Source organism: Maniola jurtina, chromosome 24 (genome assembly GCF_905333055.1).
Source record: "Maniola jurtina chromosome 24, ilManJurt1.1, whole genome shotgun sequence".
In the NCBI taxonomy this organism is placed as follows: Eukaryota; Metazoa; Arthropoda; class Insecta; order Lepidoptera; family Nymphalidae; genus Maniola; species Maniola jurtina.
The window spans coordinates 1,393,509-1,417,620 of NC_060052.1; the positions used below are offsets into that span (position 1 = coordinate 1,393,509).

Below are 24,112 nucleotides of genomic sequence, written 5' to 3' on the forward strand. Positions count from 1 at the left end.
TAGTTGCTTAATATTCAAATGAAATTGGAACTACGATTGTATGAAGCGAGTGACGGAGAGAGCCCTGTTAATCGAATTCGATTGCGAATGATTATTTTGCGAAATAGGCAATGATGAAAATTTTAAACTTTTATTATAATCATAACGGAGCGACATTAAAATGCCGTCTCGAGCTGCGGACCTCAGACTAATGGAAACATAGACATAAACGGGATACTAAATATATGAAATCCATACTTCATAATCTTATACATATACAAATAATTATGATCAATGGGAAAGTGTGTCTATGATTCTGTCAATTAGGTACCTTTCTACGGCTCAGGCACAAAGTAGATCCACGATAAAAGTATGAAGATCGATATAGGATACTTGTATCGAGGATACAATCTCTCTTCAAAATCTTCAAAACTTTTTTATAATCTACGCTTTCATATGAACCGGTCATAAGGTTGTTATTAAATCATGAGAATCATAAATGTGATATTAGATATAATGTTTTAGGGTCTTATTATTTTATTTTTGACGACCTTACAGCGAAGTATGAAAGTTCAGCTCTCGGCAATTTAAAATTTTGGACTGTCTCAAGCTTATTTTGATAGCAAATTTCAGTCATGTTTCTTCAGCTAACGATTTAATATTGACGTAGAAAATCGAGTAGAAACTAAAAAATTGTCATACCATTTTCAGGTTAATGTATTTCTAACAAGGACTAAAGGAAAACGAATGTGGCCTGCGGCCCTCTGGTTTCGTTTCAAGGGCTTTGCAAAAAAGCCCACTGAATATATTATCATTTTTCTCTCGAAGTCTCCGTCTATCATTTCTTTTAGTCTGCGTGTAAAACATATTTGTACTAATGAACGTTGTTGAAAAATTTCCCATCCTGTTCATGGAGGTATATACCATTTTTGGCACCAATTAAACTTTCGAAATGACTTCTCTTTTATGGTGCGATGACAAAAAACCGGCCAAGTGCGAGTCAGACTCGCGCACTGAGGATTCCGTAGTCGGGTATTTTTTCCAACATTTTGCACGATAAATCAAAAACTATTATGCATAAAAATAAATAAAATCTGCTTTAGAATGTACAGGTAAAGCCGTTTCATATGATACCCCACTTGGTATAGTTATCTTATTTTGAAAATTGAAATCCTATACCCCACTTGGTATAGTTATCTTATTTTGAAAATTGAAACATATTTTTTTTTTTTAAATGATGTAACCACAAATTCGCGGTTTTCAGATTTATTTCTGAATAATATGTGCTATAAGACCTATCTACCTGCCAAATTTTATGATTCTAGGACAACAGGAAGTACCCTATAGGTTTCTTGACAGACAGACAGACAACAAAGTGATCCTATAAGGGTTCCGTTTTTCCTTTTGAGCCACGGAACCCTAAAAATCGGCCAAATGCGAGTCTGACTCGCTCATCGAGGGTTCCGCACCATGGAAGGATACGTGTAATTATTTTGTTGCTTGATTTATCTCTAAAGGTGCCCACGCACTCGAACTGAACTGCAGCTGAACTGCGCGTCGCGGCAGAGCGCCCCGCGCGATATTCTCTCCAGCCGCGCCGCGCGGCAGTGACGTACGCGCGTCGCGGCTGGAGAGAATATGGTGCGGGGTGCTGACGCGACGCGCAGTTCAGCTGCAGTTCAGTTCGAGTGCGTGGCACCTTAACACCAAAAATTAAGTAGGTCTGTAATCAGAAATAATATATTTTTTGTGATATACCTACAAATGAACGATTTTTGGATTTTTTCCTTATTTAAGCTGTTAACCTTGCTTCTTGCCAAATATGATTCTAGGTCAACGGGAAGTACCTAGCTAGGTAGGTACTTTATATTTGTGTTACTATACCTATTTGCAAAAGTCAAAATATGCGACATTTAAATGGTTTTCGATTGCTTTTTTTACACGACTCCCCAAAAAAGCAGTATGTGTGTTCATCATTTTGTGTGTGAGTTTCTTATTCCACCATAACTTCTAAAATCTAAATGCTTGAACAGATTTGTATGCATGGGGTATTGCTATGAATCCTTATAATATCGTCCCTATTGAGACTTGCTATGATTTAAAAAAAAACACTTTTATTCTATTTTTTGACCCCCCCCCCCCCCCTCTCCGACCCAAAAAGAGGGGTGTTATAAGTTTGATGTGTGTATGTGTATCAGCTCTTTCCTAGTTACTGTAACCTTCACTTGTCGGGGGTGTTATAAATTTTTAATTCACACTTGTTGACAGGGCCATCAAGTTTTTAATTTTTTTTTATTACAGCTTGATTCCTTTTGAGGTACGGATCCCTAAAAAGTAAAACCTCTTCGGAGAGTTTACTGCAGAGGTCTATAAAAGACCTGGTGCCCTGCTGCGCATCACGCCTATTACGTCGATGTACAGACGGCGCGTAATGCAGCTGAATAATACATACATAAGGGCGTCTTATATACAGGATGCTAGCAAAAAAATTTTTAATATAGCGTTATTATTATTATTATAGATATAACTTACTCTCACGCCCGGTTACAAAATAGATATATATAAAAGCCAAAGATAATATAATATACTTACATATATAAAAATAAATAAACCTACATACACATTTACATAAATACATATTTGTACCGGGCGGAGGATTACGCCCCGGCAGGGGAGACCAAACGGCCGGGGGTCAGGGCGACAGGTTGAGAAAGCGGCGGACTATCCTAGCCGAGTCTAGCAAGACCGCTTTTTGCATCCTGGCTGCGAGCGAACTGCCACGGAACCCCAGTCGCCTCAGATGGTGAGCGAGGCTGACTGGGATCAACCCGTTTGCAGATATTTATTATTATTATTATTATTATTATTATTAAGCCTTTATTTTCCTTATCAATTACAAGTATTTACATAGTTTATGTTTATAGTAACTAATTTAATCTATTCTAATGTCTATTCTATTTTATTTGTTAGTATGTTAATCGTTGTGTGTGTGTGTGTGTGTGTGTGTGTGTGTGTGTGTGAGTGTGTGTTGTGTAAGCGTATAAGCGTATTGTATAAAAGTATGCGTGTGTATTTATGTGTGTAAGTTATGTTTATTTATGTGTTAGTAAATTAGTAGTTATTTACAAATTTATTTTTTACATATTTACTTATATATAATTGTATTTATAATTCTGTTTTGATAAGGGCCCCTCATTGGGTATAGGCCTCCTCCAGTTCGCGCCATTTCTCTCTGTTTTTTGCTGTTTTAAGCCAATTCTTCCCTGCTATCTGTACTATATCGTTAGACCATCTCGATTTTGGTCTACCTACTTTCCTCTTGCCTTTTGGCCCTGGCCATATAGTTGTTTGTAAAGTCCATCGGTCATCCGTTATTCTCGAGACATGTCCTGCCCACTTCCATTTTAGCTTTAGAGCGTGTGTTAGAGCGTCCGTTAATTTTGTCTTTCTTCTTATTTCTTCACTTTTTACCTTCTGTATTTTCCGTAAATTTAGAATACTTCTTTCCATTGCCCTTTGGCATGTTACGACTTTATTTTTAATATTCTTAGTGAAAACCCACGTTTGACTGGCATAGGTGAGGCAGGGGAGTATACATGTGTCTATAACTGTTCTTTTTAGGTTTAGTGGATATTTCCCTTTCATTATCTCCTTTTGTGTCCAGTATTTATTCCAGCTTATATTTATTCGTCTCTCCACTTCTTCTTCTCCGCCTCTCAGTTTCAAGTTTACAAGTTTCATTCAGCCCTAGGAGCGGAGAAGAAGCGTTATTATTATACCACCTAAACACAATCCAATGCCAGTAACCTTAATAAATAAATTGCCTTATGTTGTAGTTTTCATCATCATCATCAGCCTGTGGATGTCCACTGCTGGACATAGGCCTTCCCTAAAGAGCGCCACCCCACCCGGTCCTCAGCCTTCCTCATCTAGCCACTTCCCGCCAGCCGCTTTATATCGTAGGTTTGTAATTTTAGTAATTTAGTATTTTTCAAACCAGCAATGTATAGCGTGCAAAGTATGAGACAATGCCCCACCTACGAAGTGGCATTGACTCCGAGTGGCCTTACGCAACGTTCGTTGACCTCTAGCGTCAGTCAGATGTTTTATTTGCAATATATTGTGAACTTTTAAAAAACATAGAATTTTTGATTTTTTTCGATTTTTTTGGTAATATCTTATCAGTAATCATCAGTATTATCACCTGTCTTCGTTTTTGCTCGCGTCCTGGTTACACCCTGTATGTTTAAATGTATTACACACTTGCAATAATGCAATTACTTTGTTGTAAGGTAACTTCACATATTATGGACGTAACAAGAGCGGTGTTTGGGTGTCTTTGTTCACACATATATAAATAAATAAACTTTTATTTCAGGCCATTAGACCCATAATTTTGTTAGTATGACAATTCACTTAAACTATGTTAGTAGGTACTTATTACTAGCTTAACAACTAATTCTATAACTAAAACTATAACTAAAAAGCTCGAGGGAGCCTCTTGACGCCTATTTGCGCACCCCCCCAGCACCTCCAGAGAGGACTATCTAGTTTTCTGGCCAATGCGCTGAGAAGAGTGTTGGTACTACTCATTAGCCTGCGCATCATGGACGCGGCACGCTTGCGCATGATCGCGTAGAAATCATCCACGCGAGCATCCGCAAACATTGCCGACGCACTGCAGTGTCGAGGCTTCCTCAACACCGCTCTCAGCACATTGTTATATTGAACACGCAAGGCACTGTAGGTCCGCTGCCTGTAGTCCGTCCACAGACTGCACGTGTAGAATGACTGGCAGTAAGCCCTGAATAAGGTCAGCTTTACCTGCCCAGTACAACGTGCAAATCTGCGAGCTAACATATTGCCTCGGACCGACAGAGCCCGGCGCTCATATACTTAGCCTCATCTTTCTTTTGAGTTTGTTAAGTATTGAGACGTCGGTTCTGTGTTCAGTCCACGATATAGGTATTGAACACGATTACTGTGTATTAAACACATTCGTACAACAATTCCCTTACTTAATTATTCCGAACGATAGCACAAAATAAAAGAGACCTACGCTTATCCCAAACTGGTCGGCCGACGAACGGGCCTTAATTGACTCCCAATTCTAAGAAAGTAATTTCACAAATTACTTTTAGCTACTGGATTTCACGATCGACACCGGACAAGACTTACAACCCTGTCACACTTACCCCTCAACACCAAATGTATAAAAATATAGGGGTATAGGTACACAGTTTAATGTGACAAGGTTGTATGGACACAGGTAGACACAAAAAACGAAGTAGCAAGTTGTCTCCAACCCGATGTTGTGGGTGTGTTTTGTTTCAGCCATTTTAAATAACTTCCCATTGTTCTTATGCTCGATGTTTATATACGGAGAGGGAATGCGTGGAGCGGTAAAATGACAAAAATATATTTTCATTAAATATCTAGACTATAATTTCCAAAAACTGTGAAACATGTGTTTCTTCATCTTTAACCGAAACTCTAAATAGCAAATTTCATCGCTGTAATTTGAAAAATGACGGACTTTTATACAAATTTTCATCTCCTATTTAAGGGGGGCTTAGGGGTGGAATTAGCAAGAAATCCTTTATACGTCATATTAAAAGAAATCTACTGTCAAAAATTCAAGTAAGTTACTAGGTTTACTCTCTAGAGTGAACGTAATAATGTTTCAGGAACTTTTCTAAAATGTCAAACACACGTTTGCGCTACAACATCAAACCTGACCGTATCGGAAAAAGGTATCACTTAAAATTTTGTACCCAAATTAAAATTCGTGAATTCTGTCGTGTCCGAAACGATGGAGAGGCGAGGGGGGAAGGGGGGAAGGGGGGGGGGGGGGCAAAGAATTTTCCAGCGACAGAAACCTGATAATTATACTTAATTTGTATGAATATCGCGGCCCGAAGCACATACCCACTTAAAAGTTAATTATGATATAAAAAATTGCCATTATTCTTCATTATGCATCTGTCCGCATGTCTGTGTAATGATCTTATATGCCTCCTTTTTAAGAGGGGTCTCTCCGTCACTCGCTTCATACAAACGTAGTTCGTCTCTCATTGGAATACTAACCAATCATACTCAATGGAATTTTGTAGAAACGTCCCGGGAACTAATATCTATGCCTGTGGTTTTCCAGATTTCCGTTAAAATATTCCGTTTCAAAGTTACGCGGTCTTAAAAATTCACATACAAATCATTGAGGCCTGTAATTTTAAAACTACATATTTTTAGAAAAATCTAAAACACCACAACAAACATATTAGTTTCTACAATATATCTGCAAAATTTCATGGACTTTGGTTGCTTAATATTCAAATGAAATTGGGGCTACGATTGTATGGAGTAAGTGACGGAGAGAGCCCTGTTAAGTTGGATCAATAAAAGTAGGTAGGTATAAAATGTATTATTCTGTTGGATCTATACTAATAAATAAAATTGGAGTGTCTGTCTGTAATTTCGAAATAACTACCTCATATTAAGCTCATATGGTTATTTGAACGATACCAACACTGAATCACACGTTTTTAAAATTTTTGTCTGTCTGTCTGTCTGTCTGTATGTCTGTCTGTCTGTCTGTCTGTCTGTTTGAAAAGGCTAATCTTTGGAACCGGCTGAACCGATTTTGACGGGATTTTCACAGACAAGTAGAGGATTGACCAGGGCGTAAAATAGGCTACTTTTTTAACCGACTTTCGAAAAGGGAGTTGTGTTTTTCTACCTATGTACACCGAAATCTCCGAGATTTCTGAACCGATTTGCGTAATTTTTTTTTTAATCGATAGAGGAACTTTGTGACATTGTTTCATAAAAAAATTGGATTCCAACTCCTCAATCCTGATGCTGCAGTGGACCCGACTACCAAAACTGATGGGATTTATTTTATCCTGGCAAATCAAAGAGTTCCCACGGGATTTTTAAAAATCTAAATCCACGCGGACGAAGTCGCGGGCATCAGCTAGTACACAATATACTTATTTTCCCTTGAGTGATTGGTTTTTTTAGGGCTCGCCTTAACTCTGTTCTCTATGGAAGCCATAGTTTAGCCATGTCCGCTCCATCTGTACCCACGTCCGCGTCTTAGCCACCTGAGTAAAGAGAAAGAGCACCTGAGCAAAGAAGTAACTTGACTCAATAACTCTTAAGCTGTAATTTGGCATGGGCATACATAATATACACAATATACAAAATATATACAGCTATGTACTTATGCTGTAAGTATATTGTAATCACGCCGACAAAGTGATAAGTGATAGGTGGTGAGGTCGAATTTTCTTTTCTGTCACGGTGTCGAGTGTCACTGGATAGATCTTTCAACAACTGTAAATTAAAAATTTATGTGTGAAGTGAAGGTTACAGTAACTAGAAAAGAGCCGATAACTTTCAAACGGCTAACCCGATTTTCTTGGATTATAGCTAAGAACTCTCTCGATCAAGCCACCTTTTAAACAAAAAAACTAAATTAAAATCGGTTCATTAGTTTAGGAGCTACGATGCCACAGACAGATACGCAGATACACACGTCAAACTTATAACACCCCTCTTTTTGGGTCGGGGGTCAAAAATAAAGCGAGAGTTTAAAGACCATATTTTGATTCCGGGGCCCATTTGATATCAAGCTTTAAATTGCTCGCTAGAACCAAGTCCACGGATCTCCTCCCAGAATGAGAAGGGTTGGGCATAATCTACCACACTGACCAAATGCAGTTGGCAGACTTCACACACCTTTAAGAACGTTATGGAGAACTTTGAGGCATGCCAGTTTCCTCACAATGTTTTCCTTTTTTGCATAAGTATGATGAACTATGAATATTATGTAAGGTGATGCGGGGCTATTCCGTCGGCGGGGTTATTCCAACTTTTGCCTGTAACTTTTATACTTTAATGATTTATCACTAGTGGCATCTATGAACGGATAGCGAAAACTCTTTTTCTAAAATTGACATTTCGATGGCGCTGCTAAAGCGTTAACTGTTTGACCGACAGTCATGTTTGTTTAGGACGCCATTTTTGACAAGTGTAGTGAAAATTAAGCTCCACGGATTTGGTATCAAAAGTGAGTAAAATTTATCATTTTCTATGGTTTCTATGGTTAAGGGACAATTTAAGAAACAGGAAATTATTTTGTGCTATTCAGTTTTATTTTGCGCTTTGTTTTTACGGAGATATTTGATGCGACATAATAACCCCTCAAATTCTAAGATGGGGGCTATTCCAACAAAAATGATATGACATAATAGCCCCACCATTTTAGTACGGTATTAAAAAAAGTCAGTGATGTGCTAGTGTCGATAAAATAATGATGAATGTTTATATGGGGCTCATACAATCTGATTTACAGTTATTAAATATTGCATTTTCTAAAATTTATAAAATATAATGTATTTTTTTTACTTATTTGGGGAGCACTGTAATGTATTAGCGAAATAAAGTGAGTCAGATTAATTTTATTAGACTACCTACTCCTTTACATATTTTTTTACCCGACTAAAAGAAGGGTATTACCCGTATTAGAGTTAGACATTTTCGGTTTATTAGACCACGATTTTTTCTGCAACTACTGATTCGATTTTGATAAATGTGGTGTCATTAGCTTTGTCTTAGCGGCCCGATGGTCCATATCTATATGATGTCATGACGAATTCAATATGACGGATATGACATTCAAAAGTATGACAAGAAAAAAAAAGTGAGAGTCGTTAGCATTGTCTTAGCGCATCTTGAGTGTTTTTTTATCTATATGACGTTACGACGTGTTCAATATGGTGGATATGACATTCAAAAGTATGAGAGCAATAAATTACGTATTTAAAAAAACTAAAAAAATTATTCAAATTATTTTTCTAGTTTAACGAATCCGTTATTATGCAAAAAATTACAAAAATAAGAATAGTAAGTATTTAGTCGGGTTTTAGTTTTTGAACTTTATCTTGTTTACTTACTGCAATCTTAGATACCTACTTACTAACCTATGTTCTCTTATTAAGGTGAACTAAACACCTCGACCTGACCCTTTTAGTTCGCCTTAAACTTAAAATTTAATTAGGTTTTTTATGTCTTAAGTTGGTAGAATTTAAGTAAGTACTTATGCTCAACAAATTAAATATACGAAAATCACTATGACATGGCTGTTAGTTACCTCAAATACTTTAAGATGTTTGTTCATTACTTCATGTCTCATAAAAGGTATAGTGTTATTTCGTTATTAAGAATATTAAATTTAAATTCAGAATATTGTTTTAAAGACTACGTAATTTAAGATAGAAACTATAAAATTAAGACTGTTTAGTAATTTAGTTACTATTTAAGTTACCCTGTTTTAAGCGGTACAGCGATATAAGTTCTGAAGACTACTTGATTTGCCTCATTAGATATTTAATAATAAATATATTAATTTTTACGTAACCTATCTAATTTTTTTTTTTTTTACTATCCTACAAACAATTAACACCGCTTTTTTAATACACTGACTATTGCTACAAGAGTACTTGGTGTTAAAACTCCTACTATCAGCCGTTAAAGTAAGATAAAACTTTAATTCAATAATTTGAAACTGATTAAAATTTATCGAGTTATTCGGCACATCACTAGCATGTATGGAGGCGCGGCGTAATAGCCCCATAATTTACAAAAAAAGATTTTAAAGGAATTTGAAACCTCCTACCTTATTTTAAAACTTAGAATAGTATGTATTCCGCTGTGATTCTTATGTACCACTAAGTATTACCTAAATAGAATCATAGATGGCAGAGACACAATCAAAAGTCGGAAAAGCCCCGCAGCGGGGCTATTCCGCCGTTTTCCAGAATTCAAATAAAAATTCCTGGTTGTTACATATAGGCATTGATTTTCTACAAAAGTAATACAGTGTAATCATTAACAGATAAATGATTTTTATGATGCACTTACTCATTTGTTGTTATTGCTTTCTTTAGTGAAATAGCAAAGATTTGTATTATACACGTCACTTTTTTTAGGCGGAATAGCCCCGCATGACCTTATTAATATATTTTTTAAAGAATATTAGTCATACTATTCATGACTAATACTCCCCTTGCGTAAAGCTTATGTCAGGAGTGGGTACGACAATAGTGCAACGGGTGGAGTTTGAACCGCCGACCTTTCGGAATTCAGTCCGCTCCTCAACTATTGAGCTATCGAGGCATAAAACGCACATAACTACGAAAGTTGGAGGTGCGTGCCCGGAATTGAACACCCGACCTCCGAATTATTAGGAGGCTGACATCTTAGATGTGAGGGCCTGATGCTGGCCAATCAATCTACATTGATTTAACCAATATCTCACATCTTATAGGTAGACTGTGACGAATCACCAGATTCTGTATTGAGCCGCTCAAGAATCCCTTATTAATCTGTACGCATAACGGCAGTAATGCGACCAGTTAGTGTCGGAATACTTCCATCCAATTAACTTGTTACATTCTCGCTTCCGAAAATAGCTACTTGTAAAAAGAAAAAAGAAAAAACCGGTCAAGTGCCAGTCGGAGTCTCTCACGATGGGTTCCGTAATATAGTACCATATAAGATTACGTACTTACTTTTTAATTTACATGGCGGCCATTTTGTAATTGTTATTATTGGTTGTTATAGCGGCGATAGAAATAAACATTCTGTGAAAATTTCAACTCTCTATCTATTACGGAGTATGAGATACGAGGACTTGCAGCAATGAGTATTAGCGAGTGAGCTTTAGTTTCTAGCTGCCAAGGAAGGAGAGGGAGCATAAATGACAAGGAGGAGAGATACCTAGTGCCTAGATAAATTGTAGGGAATCAAGAAAGCGCCCCGGGCGCCGAGAGCTAGTGCCGAACGGGTGCCCTCCCGCGATTCGGCCTATACAACTGAGAGGTTTGTGGGGCCGTGTGAGGTGGAGGGTTCATAAGATACAGCCCGTTGACCGACAGACATACAGACGGATGTATAGACAGATGGACTGACGGATAGACGACCGGACGAACAGGCGGATAGACAGCGAAGGCTTAGTAATAGGGGTCCCTTCGGGTAAGGAACCTTAAAAAAACGAGTAGGGTATATCAAAGCCGCGTTCTCCGAAATTCGGCCATTATCGACCGTTACCTCCCAAATAGAGTGCGATCGAACTCCAAGATAAACTCCTTCACGTTGACTCTACTAATTGGTGCAATAAATTTGGTGAGACGCGACGAGTCTCGTCCATCTTAAACCCTAATAGGGCTTAAAGATTATAATTTTTTTTTCACCGCGTCATTCCCGATCTTGATCTATAGCTTAACAACTATAATGGCCCTTTTTATTCAATACTGGCACAATTTCAGCTAAAGTACCTATTTGAACTTTGGGTAATCTTTTATTTATTTTATTTTCAATCAACTCAAATCAATTTAATCAATTAAATCAATTTTTTTCTTGCCAGATTGTTTTGTTAATTATATCTATATGTTATTTAAAAAAAGAATATTACTCGTGTAAAGTGCCACAACATGAAATCCATAAAATTACGCAATACTACGATAAGCCACTATTCTTCATTGTACTTACATATTATTGGCAATACACTGACTTGAAATAAAATTACTATGGGTATCATCTTTTATATGTTTATATATTTTGGTATAATTAAAAAAAAAGAATATTAGCCATTTTAAACATGACTAACATTCCACTTACCCCTCCAACTAAGCGTAAAGCTTGTGTGCTAGGAGTAGGTACGACAATAGTGCAACGGGTGGGGTTTGAACCGGCGACCTTTCGGATTTCAGTCCGCTCCTCTAACCGTTGAGCTATTGAGGCTTAAATTCAAATGATTTTGATTCATAAAAATATAAGTTATCCTGTTGATAAAATGTAGAGTGTAAGTTATTTTTGAGTTATGACACTTTAATAATTTATTGAACTAACCGCGTTATTAGATAATCTAATGTTACAGTTGTTTTTTCGAGTTGTGACACTGTTTTATTTATGTGACGAAATGTAATAGACAGTGTAGTTCGGACCTGTCAAGCTCACCTTCCAAGAACACGCGATTCTCATCTCTATCGCCTTCAAAATGTCTCCAATTAATGATCCAACGCCGGACAGATGCGTTCGACCTCGACGGACGAAATAAAGAAATGTCGTCTCGTTTAAATTCCATTTCAAGAGCCTTTACACATTACGACTTTTTCACGCGCAGTTGATGTACGCTAGACGCAACGCGTAAAACGGTTTGCGATCGCGTAGTAGAGCAAGCATAGTTTGACATATATAGTGTGACAATTCGATGGTCACATTCGTTTCGATTTGTATACATAGGTATACAAATAGATAGGTATATAAAGATACTAAACTAAAAAAAAAATAGGTATAGACCTATTTTTTTTAGTTCAGTATCTTAGATATTTAAGAGGAATATGCAACATCCACATAAACTCAAGAGATTTTCAGGATGTCAAGTGGAATTATGTACAACTATTCTTTGGTTCAAATAAAGAATTGAAAAAAAATTGCAATCAGCCCTACTTCGTGATTGTAATCCATGGAATTAGGAAGTTTTAATTGTAACTTCGTTACAATCACAACTCACAAGTTTGTATAATTTGTATAAAGTACAGTGGAAAGTGATTTCTTTTATCTAGTACTCATGAATTGTGATCTATCTATAGTTACCACAACATATAACCGCTATAACTCTAACGATTGGTTAAAATGTAGGCTGAAACATCTTCGCTGAAGATCCAGTCCAGCAGTGGACGTCTATTGGGAATAGAATAGAATAGATTATATTTTTATTCAAATCCATACTAATATTATAAATGTGAAAGCGTGTCTGTCTGTCTGTCTGTCTGCTACGTTTTCACGGCCCAACCGCTGAACCGATTTTCATGAAATTTGGTACAGAACTGGGATACATACCGGGGAAGGACATACCTAGGCTACTTTTTATCCCGGAAAATCAAAGAGTTCCTACGGGATTTAACAAAAACCAAAATCCACACGGGCGAAGCCGCGGGCATCCTATAGTATATAATATATATGTATATATTCTTTATATTTTATTTGAATCGTCAAATAATTTACCACTGGTTTGGAATGTGAGAGCCGATGATTCCTCGGCCCTCAAGAGACTTCCACTGCTAGACTGGTCTGTTGTAGAGACTTTCACACGCCACGGCCTCGAACTGCCTAAATACAGGAGTTCCCTATGATTCATGTGTCATCTGTGCAGTGTTACCAATGTTAACGTCAGCGATACCATAAATTCAGCCAATCACAACACCTGCGGTTCTAGCAATGATTTAATCACAACTTTCGAGCTAGATTGTATACGTTAAACGCGCGTCGACTGGAGTACCTAAGCGGATTTGTCGCAATGTGCAAAGGCCTTTTAAGCTAGTTGAGCTCTTGTACTGGACATAACCATCTCTACCGCTAAACTAACTTGAAATTATTTAAGTTTATTTGAAAGACGTTTGCGTAACTGCTTATATCCATTCCATACAATTACATAGAATAGAATAGATTTTTAACCGACTTCCAAAAAAGGAGGAGGTTCTCAATTCGTCGGGATCTTTTTTTTTTTTTTTTTTTTTTTTATTTTTTTTTTTTTTTTATTTTTCCCTATTACTCAAAGACCCCTGGACCGATTTGGAAATTTTTTTTTTTGTTTGAAAAGGTATACTGTGCAGGTGGTCCCATATAAATTTGGTGAAGATCTGATGAATATCTTCGGAGATGGAGAACAGAACTCCTCAATGGATAAGAGCAAATTGCTCGCGATCAGTGTAATAGCTTAGTAAACAGTAGGGTTTTAACTGGGCATAGCATATTATAGTACAGTGGGGCCACTAAAAATTGTGAAATAAAAAATTTTCAAAAGAAAAATAAAACCGACTTCAAAAACCAAAAACACTAAAAAGTAGAAAATAATTTTTGTTTAGCTACACATGTAATGTAAGTACCTAGGTATGAAGTCGGGCGAGCTTCACTCTTGGATTTCTAATTTTGTTTTAATATGCTCGCTCGACTTCATACCTAGGTACATTACATGTGTAGCTAAACAAAAATTATTTTCTACTTTTTAGTGTTTTTGGTTTTTGAAGTCGGTTTTATTTTTCTTTTGAAAATTTTTTATTCAAGTAGACTTTTACAAGTGCTTTTGAATCGTCAAAATTAATTTACCACTGGTTCGGAATGCCGTTCCTACCGAGAAGAATCAGCAAGAAACTCGGCGGTTGCTCTTTTCAACTGATAAATTTACAAAAATATGCATATATACGTCGAACTCTTATTAATATTGTCCGTAAGTTACATAATCGTAAAAAGCAAAGTGGATTTGGGAGAATCAAATTCTCTTGAGTTTTTTTACGATTAAGTCGAAAGAATGTCTATTAAAGGGACATCATAACTTTAAAGGTTTCTCAACGTTGCAATTTTGGATTGTAAAATCAATTCCTTGATGCTCCCAGGTATCAAAGTGAAATGTGCGTGGTTGGAGAATCTGCATAGTGGAATATAATAATGCTTGCTTTTCTTGCATGTGTAGTAGCGGAAGGGCATGTTATGTTATGCAATATATAGACTTATCTGATTTTAGTGGATTAAAGAAAAATTAGTTTTAGTCTCTAGGCGTATGATGGATTTTTGCAAAGTACCTAACTACTTACTGATTTATAGTGTAGTGTATCATTTTAACAAAGGTTTTAAAAAAAAAGGAATTTGGGAGGGCAATTAATTTTTGAAAAAGCCTTTTTTATCAGCCCTCACATTTGTTTTGTCCTTCGCTACCGTGCGTGCATTTTAACGATTGTGGAGATAGGACGGACCCAAATTAGGTCGTGTTTGGGCTCGGATGCAAATGTTGTGAATACGAACAAAAACAACACTGCCATCCGTGAAACGCAGATAAGTGCAGAAATAAACTTTTGAAATAATATTTCCAATACAATGCCTGGCTAAGTCAATAAGTTTCTGATCAGATCAGGGGTCCCTGTGTATTTTTCCAAGTTATAGTTAAGTTAGTGCCTAAAATATATGGGCGGGAAAAGAACAAAAACTTTCTATTTCTAAGTTAATCTTTATTGTACAATGTGCAGCATGCGATATGCACCACCCGTCCTCCTTCTACTAAAGGCGCAGGAAAAGCAAATAATACCTACAGACCACGAACACAACACCATACAACTCTTATAAACACACTCAACATACGTTTCACTCGGACAACGGAAATCTTCAGGAGATATAGACTCTGGTTTCTTGTATTAACTACATATCTTGCAAAACTATCAGTTACAACTTACAAGTATCTAAAAAAACGAAGTAAAGAAATCAATTTCAAAATTAATCGACAGAGAAGTTTTTGCTATATAAATAAGGGTCATAACTCAAAATTGACCAAATGTGGCTTAGCCCGTTTTAAGGTAGCATAGCAAGGAGATGGGCGAATGAAAACATCGTTACGTGATGCAAATCATGAGAAAAGTACAATATTCGCTTGTTATTTCAGAGTTATTGCAGTGGGACAGATGGACTGGCATGCAAAACAGGCGTTTAAAGCTTTATTCCATTTTTTTAAGTTGGTACTTGCTTTTCGTAAGAGCTATTTAAATAACCTCTAACATGTGGCATCGTCGAGTTCAATTTTTTTTCATTAATCGTGTAAAAAAGATTCAAATGAGCCTAAAGATTTGTAATATGTATGTACTTATACACGTAACATGTACGTTTACGTAAGTTTATTATAATATACCTATATTGTGTAATATATTTTCAAGCATTTAGTACCACCTTGTATCTTTGTTGTACCTATTCTTCTTAGTTTACAACCTCTCCAACTGCCAAGGGTCACTGGTGGGGACCTCTTATACAAATCAGATAGGTAACGTAACTACTTCCCTATCCGCTTATTATATTTTTCTAAAATACTGTTACATTTTATTTGGCACGAGTAAATTAAATATATATATATATATATATATTAGCAAGAAAATAATATAAGGACTAAACTTGTAAAATGCTTTTCTGTCACAAATATCAACACAAAACTTGACTAGATAGGTACCCCATACTGCGGCATTGGATTCGACCAAATTACTGAATTAGATGTAATTCTCTGCTGTCAAAAGACACGTGACAATTCAAAATAACTGCGTGTGGGCACTTTATCGTCAAAACATTGGTTAACTTTTACTATTTCTTCGAAATCGTGGAGTTTCTTGGTCCCAACATACTTATTCATTCTCCTCAAAAATATACCTAGAGCGAATGAAATAGTCTTGAGAAGTTTTTTTTATTCACTATAGGTAAGCGCTTGACCACAATCACACCTGATGGAAAGTGATGATGTGGTCTAAGATGGGACGCGTTTACCCAGAAGGTGCCTATTCACTTTTGTTTTAAAGATACACGGATTGTAATTGGTAGGAAACACAGATCGACAGTAAATAAATATAAGTTTATTTGAAACAAAAAGACTCCTAAAGATACCTATATGGTAGGATATTACACTAAATATTTTATAATCCATACTTATTATAATAATGCAAAAGTGTGTCTGTCTGTCTGCTAATTTTTCACAGCCTATCTGTTTAACCAATTTTGATGAAATTTGGCACAGAGATAGCTTGCAACCCAAGAATGGACATTGGGCAGTTTTTATCCCAGAAAATTAAAGGGTATCCATGGGATTTTTAAAAATCTGATTCAACGTGTAGAAGTCGAGGGCAGCAAGTTTTTGGTACAGAGGATAGGTTGCATGATGCATCCCGTATTTAGATGTAGGCAGCATTTTATCCCGAAAAATCGAAAGATTCCTACAGGATTTTTAAAAACCCACTACAGGTATTTAGCTCGCAGACGAAATGACTTACAAACCTGAAATTTTGGTATTTCTTCGATAACTAAACTACTATTATAAAGACCAAGACTACTAGATCCACGTACAACAATAATCCCTCTGACATGAATCAGTGTGCGCATACGCACAATATCTCAGCAGGCAGTTGACGTAGATGAAGTCATTGCATTGAAACGCTCTAATAGAGTCCACAACGATGTTTGCTTCTGAATTATAGCACCACACTCAAACTCAAATCATTTATTCAAAGTAGGCACTATTGTACTACTTTTGATGCTCAGAGTTGTTAGATTTGTAAGATGATATAGTGGTGATAATGACGTAAACGTAAAATTAAAGCTATGAGGGTTGCAAACGCGCCCAGGTCTAAGAAGAGCCCACAACAAACTCAACTCAAACAATATAATAAGCTTTTTTATGCGTAAACGATTATTATAGATAGAGGTGATAGCATAGTGGTTAAGACGATTCGAGAGGTCGGGGGTTCGTTTCCGGACCTCTAACATTTTGGAATGATGTGCGATTTAGGAAATAAAGAACCCTAAAAAGCGATAGATGTTCGGATCCCAAGATGTTAGCATGGCGATTGGAAACCAGAACGCAGCGTTAGAAGTATTATTATAGTACTCCCATTAGGTGGACAGACGACATCAAACGACATGCAAAGAGTCGTAGGGAGCCGCTGGATTTAAGCGGCGCAAGGCTTGAAGCTGCGGCGCAAGACCGTGGCGTGTGGACGCCCCTATAGTCAAGAGACTTATGTCAAACTAGCTGATGCCCGCGACTTCGTTCGCGTGGATGTAGATTTCTTTAAATTCCCGTGGGAACTCTTTGATTTTCCGGGACAAAAAGTAGCCTATGTGCTAATCCAGGGTATAATCTATCTCCATTCTAAATTTCAGCCCAATCCGTCCAGTAGTTTTTGCGTGAAGGAGTAACAAACATACACACACACACACACACACACACACACACATACAAACTTTCGCCTTTATAATATTAGTGTGATGTGATATCAAGTCTCCCCTGTCACATCCATATCCATGTCTCACCACCATGACAGCCTCGTCATATTATACCGCCATGCGTCTGTCACCGTTACAGTCATATTACTTGCGAGCTGAAGGGAACTTGCAGAAAAAGCTCATCGATAACGATTCTCGTTAGCGGATTGCCACCGAGCAGCCGCCATTAACATTCTTGCTGGGAAATTGTTGTTTTTCAGACCTGAGGCTGTGTTAGGGTTGCTGATTGATTAAAATTGATAAAAAAAAATTATGAAACAATGTCGCGAAGTTCTTCTATCGATTAAAAAAGAAATGACGCAAATCGGTTCAGAAATCTCGGAGATTTCGGTGTACATAGGTAGAAAAACACAACTCCCTTTTTGAAAGTCGGTTAAAAAGTAGCCTATGTTACTCCCTGGTCAATTCTCTACTTGTCTGTGAAAACCCCGTCAAAACCGGTCCAGCCGTTCCGAAGATTAGCCTTTTCAAACAGATAGACAGACAGACAGACAAAAATTTTAAAAACGTGTGATTCAGTGTTGGTATCGTTCAAACAACCATATGAGCTTAATATGAGGTAGTTATTTCTAAATTACAGACAGACACTCCAATTTTATTTATTAGTATAGATTGAACAATTGAAAAGGGCAACCGCCGAGTTTCTTGCTGGTTCTTCTCAGTAGGAACGGCATTCCGAACGAGTGGTAAATTATTTGACGATTCAAAAGCACTTGTAAAAATTTATTTGAATAAAAATCTATTCTATTCTATTTTATTATCTTATGGTAAGTCTGTGTGGTTTTTCTAACAGGTTGCAATAGCAGCCTCTGACAAGATTGGATTGCCTGCTACGGATATTATGTACGTAACTGAAAAAAAACCGGCTAAATGCGAGTCGGACTCGTGCACCGAGGGTTTCGTACTTGGGTATTTTTTCCGACATTTTGCACGATAAATCTAAAATTATTATGCATAAAAATAAATAAAAATTTTTTAGAATGTACAGGTAAAGACTTTTCATAATATGATACCCCACTTGGTATAGTTATCTTAATTTGAAAATTGAAATACATTTTAATTTTTTTTAAATGAAGTAACCATAAATTCACGGTTTTCAGATTTATTCCTTTACTTATGCTATAAGACTTACCTAATTGCCAAATTTCATGATTCTAGGTCAACGGGAAGTACCCTATAGGTTTTCTTGACAGACACGGCAGACGGACAGACGGACAAACAGACAGACAACAAAGTGATCCTATAAGGGTTCTGTTTTCCTTTTGAGGTACGGAACCCTAAAAATGCGATAATGGACCATATACAAATACATACCAACCAAACTAACAAACCTTCCGGGATAAAAATCTGAAACATCAGCAGCCCTAAACAGAACAACAGACTAATTAATTTAATAAAACAGAAGCGTTCCCGGCATCTTAATAATAGACGTTGACAAAGAATGCAACCATTAGACAACAATCATACCCCGGTTTTGCTCTACCCAGTTTTAGTGGGTCCAAACGATTAAGTATTATAATTGTTATACCTAACCATTGAGGTACGAATACATAATGTATGCGTACATAACAGGTATGGCTGGACCAAAAGTTATACAAGTGTAAATTAAAAATTTATAACACCCCGACAAATTAAGGTAACAATAACTAGAAAAGAGCTGATAGCTTTCAAACTGCCAATTTTCTTAGATTATAGCTAAGAACACTCTCGATCAAGCCCACCTTTCAAACAAAAAAGAAACTAAATTAAAATCAGTTCATTAGTTTAGGAGCTACGATGCCACAGACAGATACACAGATACACACGTCAAACTTATAACACCCTTCTTTTTGGGGTCGGGGGTTATTAAATATCCGGGACAGGGCATGGAAATGTTTGTTACAACCAGAATTTCATTGTTTAGGCCGAGCCACATTTTAACCTGACTACGGCAAAGCCAAAAGACTTTAGGCGTCTTTGTATGTATGTATGACGTATGTAGGTTTGTATTTATGTGTGTTCCACAGTAGCGCCTAAACTACTGAGTCGATTTTGATGAATGAGGAGTCTATCGATTCGTTCTTATGGTCCGGGTAATATAGGCGATTTTATACGAAAAAAAAATCGGCCTGACGGATGTTACATCCAAAAAGGTGGAGGACTTTAAATTTTTTTTTGCGTTGTATCAAATTAAAGAGGAAAAGTTCTAAGTTCATAAATATAAATACAGTAAGTGTAATGTTAAAATACACCGAGTCACAGAAAAACAATTTTATACTATATCTATTGATATCTACATATAAGCAGTAATTCATTTATTCAATTAGACTTTTACAAGTTCTTTTACATCTTCAAAAGCATCTATCCTTTTGGTTGAAAGTGTGATACTTTCATAATCATCGAAAATGTTAGAATGTACGATAGAGAAGGAAACTAAGACAAAAAGTTTTGAAACAAATTATGTATCTATCTATCCTATCTGAAGTGTGACCTTACTCTAAAATTCTTGGAATATGCACCGTTGACGGAAAATCGATACTGTGAAATTGCTGAGAGTGATTCAAACGTTTTTACATGATTTGTTGTATTGTGTGTGCGCATTGATTTAATTAGTTGGGGAAAACTGTTTTTCTGGCAAAGTCTGTCATTGTTCTGGCAAATAGACGTAATTGTATGTCTATACTCTATAGAGTAATTGAAATACTCTTAGTAGGCATACTAAGTATATACCTACTTAGTATGCCTACTAAGAGTCCCTATTTCAATTTCGGTTGCCATCTCAACCTGTCGCGCACTATACATTATTATTTTACTTATCCGGCTCATAATATCGACCACAAGCAGGCCGTTGACTGCGATATCACCTGATGGTAAGTGATAATGCAGGCTAAGATGGAAGTGGACCAACTTGGAAAGGGTACGGAATTTTTATAAAACCCATACACTCCTCATTGGTTTCTAGTTTCTACACGGCATCGTACCTAAATCTATTATTATAATATTATAATATTATTATAATATTAGCCAAATCCCAAATCAAGACAAAATAGTTTCCAGATGGAATCTCCGATTTTTTTCGGGTTCCGTACCCAAGGGGTGCAAACGGGACCCTATATTGAGCCTCCGCTGTCCGTCAGTCCATCCATCTGTCTGTCAGCGGGCTGTATTTCGTGAACCATCCTAGGTAGAGAGTTAAAATTTTCACAGAACGTGTATTACTATCGCTATAACAATAAATAATAAAAAATTCAAAATTAAAAAAATCCTACGGTCTTTGCCGCTTTTAAGGCGAAAGCAGGCGACTAAAAGCGTAGGTATACAATTATTTATTTCAATCTCAACCGTATGCTGGAAAAGGTGGTGTTGTAGAAAGGTGGTAGGTACTTAGGCCAAATGGCACCACGAGAAAGTATAGGAATTTCAGAAAGTTCCTGCCATTCATCATTTAAGAGGGCTCTCTCCGTCACTCGTTTCATACAATCGTAGTTCCAATTTCATTTGAATATTAAGCAACCAACGTCCATGAAATTTTGCAGACATATTCTTGAAACTAATATCTATGTCTGTGGTTTTCTAGATTTCTGTTAAAATATTCGGTTTCAAAGTTATGCGGTCTTAAAAATTTTCATACAAATCTTTGAGCACCTGTAATTTTAAAACTACATATTTTTAGAAAAATCTAAAACACCACAGACACAGATATTAGTTTCTAGAATATGTCTGCAAAATTTCATGGACTTTGGTTGCTTAATGTTCAAATGAAATTGGAACTACGATTGTATGAAACGAGTGACGGAGAGAGCCCTGTTAACATACCAAAGATGCATAACTAAATGTTATTCCTTACTGTCTTTGTAATTGCGTAAGGACTTTTCAGAAATGAAATGTCGAGGGCATATATGTACCACTTAAGTAGGTACAAGTAATTAGTTTTTGCTTATAATTGCAGTTTTTGCGGCAATCGTAATTATTGCTTGTAGCTTAAATGCCTAATTGTAATTACCTTTATGGAATTATTAAATGGTCGATGTAAGTGGTCGAATGATGAATAGGTGTGTCCGCTGAATATCATAGAAATCTAAATATGCAAGTGTAAATTAAAACTTTATAACACCCCCGACAAGCGAAGGTTACAGTAACTAGAAAAGAGCTGATAACTTTCAAACGGCTGAACCGATTTTCTTGGATTATAGCTAAGAACACTCTCGATTAGCCACCTTTCAAACAAAAGAAACTAAATCAAAATCGGTTCATTAGTTTAGGAGCTACGATGCCACAGACAGATACACAGATACACACGTCAAACTTATGACACCCCTCTTTTTGGGTCGGGAGTTAATAAAAGGAAAAGCTGACTCCCAGCTCAAACTACTGGACCTGGACGGATCGGGCTGGGCATACAGACAGTTAGACATTCGCTTAGAAAGTAATTTAAAATTAAACTCTTTAGGGGGTAAAACAGGGGTTTGAAATTGATATTTTCAATTTTGACTCATTGCCGGCCTACTACTGATCATGGGTCTCCTCTCAGAATGAGAAAGGTTTAGACTTTAGAGGCCATAGTCACTACAATGCCCAGTGTAGATGGCAGACTTTTTAGACCTTTGAATACATTATGGAGAACTCTCAAGCATGAAGGTTTTTCAGGTTGTTTTCCTTCATCATTAAAACAAGTGTATTCACAGTTTTCATAAAAAAAGTACTGGACGGATTTGGCTGAAATTTCGAATGGAGATAGATTATACCCTGGATTATTACATGAGCTAATTTTTATTCCGGAAAATTAAAGACTTCCTATGGGATTTTTAAAAACCCTATATCCACGCGAACAAAGTCACGGTCATCAGTAACTTAGCCATTAAAAAGTTCAATTTCTAATTATATTCTCTAACTAGAGGATGCCCGCGACTTCGCCCGCGTGCATTTAGGTTTTTAAAGATCCCGTGGGAACTGTTTGATTTTCCGGGATAAGAAGTTGCCAATGTCAATTACAGGGACGCAAGCTACCTCGGTACCTTTCATACAAATCGGTTAAACTGATGGGTTTTTGGGAATCCTGTGGGAACTCTTTAATTTTCCGAGATAAAAAAATAGCCTATGTCCGTCCCCGGGATATAACCTAACCCTGTACCCGTCAGAATTGGTTAAACTGTTGGGGCGTGAAAAGGTAGCAAACAGACAGACACACTTTCGCATTTATAATATTAGTATCATGGATTCATGTAACGCTACACCCAAGATGCTTATAAAAAAGTCTATTTATTTTCGATGATCTACGAAAGTTCGCATAAAGGCAAAGATCGACCACTCATTCAGCGTTATGGTTTGTGAAATAACAAATGGCTATGCATCATCGCTGCAATCCCACGGGATGCTGAAATGAAGACGTAATAGATTAACTCTATACAATGTAGCGTAAAGATGCAGCCTCTGACCATTATGATAGCAGATTATAGTATAGCAAAGGCGATGTCTTCATTCGTGTTGTGAAAAATAAGAGAGAGACAGCAATATGTTAAAGTGAATAAGAATTTTACGAGTAGGTAATATTATGACAAATAAGATCCGGGTCTGATGGTGCAAAACATGCTGAGTACTAAAGGCATAATATTATATTCAACAGTGGACCCATTTCCTTAAAATAAGTCTAAAAGTATGTCTTCATGGTTTGTTGGTGGTAAGCTTCACCAAAATCAACGCCCTAATTAGTGAATTTTAGGATTTTTTTACAAACATTTGTATAGATTGTAAGTACCTAATTAATCACACTAATATTATAAAGGCGAAAGTTTGTATGTGTGTGTGTGTGTGTGTGTATGTTTGTTACTCCTTCACGCAAAAACTACTGGACGGATTTGGCTGAAATTCAGAATGGAGATAGATAATATTCTGGATTAGCACATAGGCTACTTTTTATCCCGGAAAACCAAAGAGTTCCCACGGGATTTCAAAAAACCGCGTCAAAAGTCGCGGGCGTCAGCTAGTATCATGCTAAGTTTAAAATTTATAGAAAAACTAACAATATTCAGACTTTATATTTTATAAAATACTTAGTACCTAATATTAATTTCTTTACCTTCAGATAAAATCAAGTGGATACCTACCCAATATAATATATTAAATTTCTTAATATATAAAATTAACAAGAACGAAATCCTTGTCTTATGAGTTTGATGGTTATTGCATCACAAGGTTACAATTTAATAATCGTGTTGTCATAGTATGACAAAACTATAACAAAAATTGAATGACAATCATACGTTTCGCACAAGCCTTGTTATAA

At 36.6% G+C, this 24,112-nt stretch overlaps 1 long non-coding RNA gene across 1 annotated transcript; it reads right to left on the reverse strand.

The window, feature by feature from the left end:
• Positions 1 to 2,852: 2,852 nt before the first annotated feature.
• LOC123877665 lies at positions 2,853 to 20,787 on the reverse strand. Its single transcript, XR_006798640.1, has 3 exons — positions 20,775 to 20,787; positions 20,560 to 20,562; positions 2,853 to 3,686 (listed from the first exon to the last, which is right to left on the reverse strand). It is a non-coding gene; the product is annotated as an uncharacterized LOC123877665 (long non-coding RNA).
• Positions 20,788 to 24,112: the final 3,325 nt, after the last annotated feature.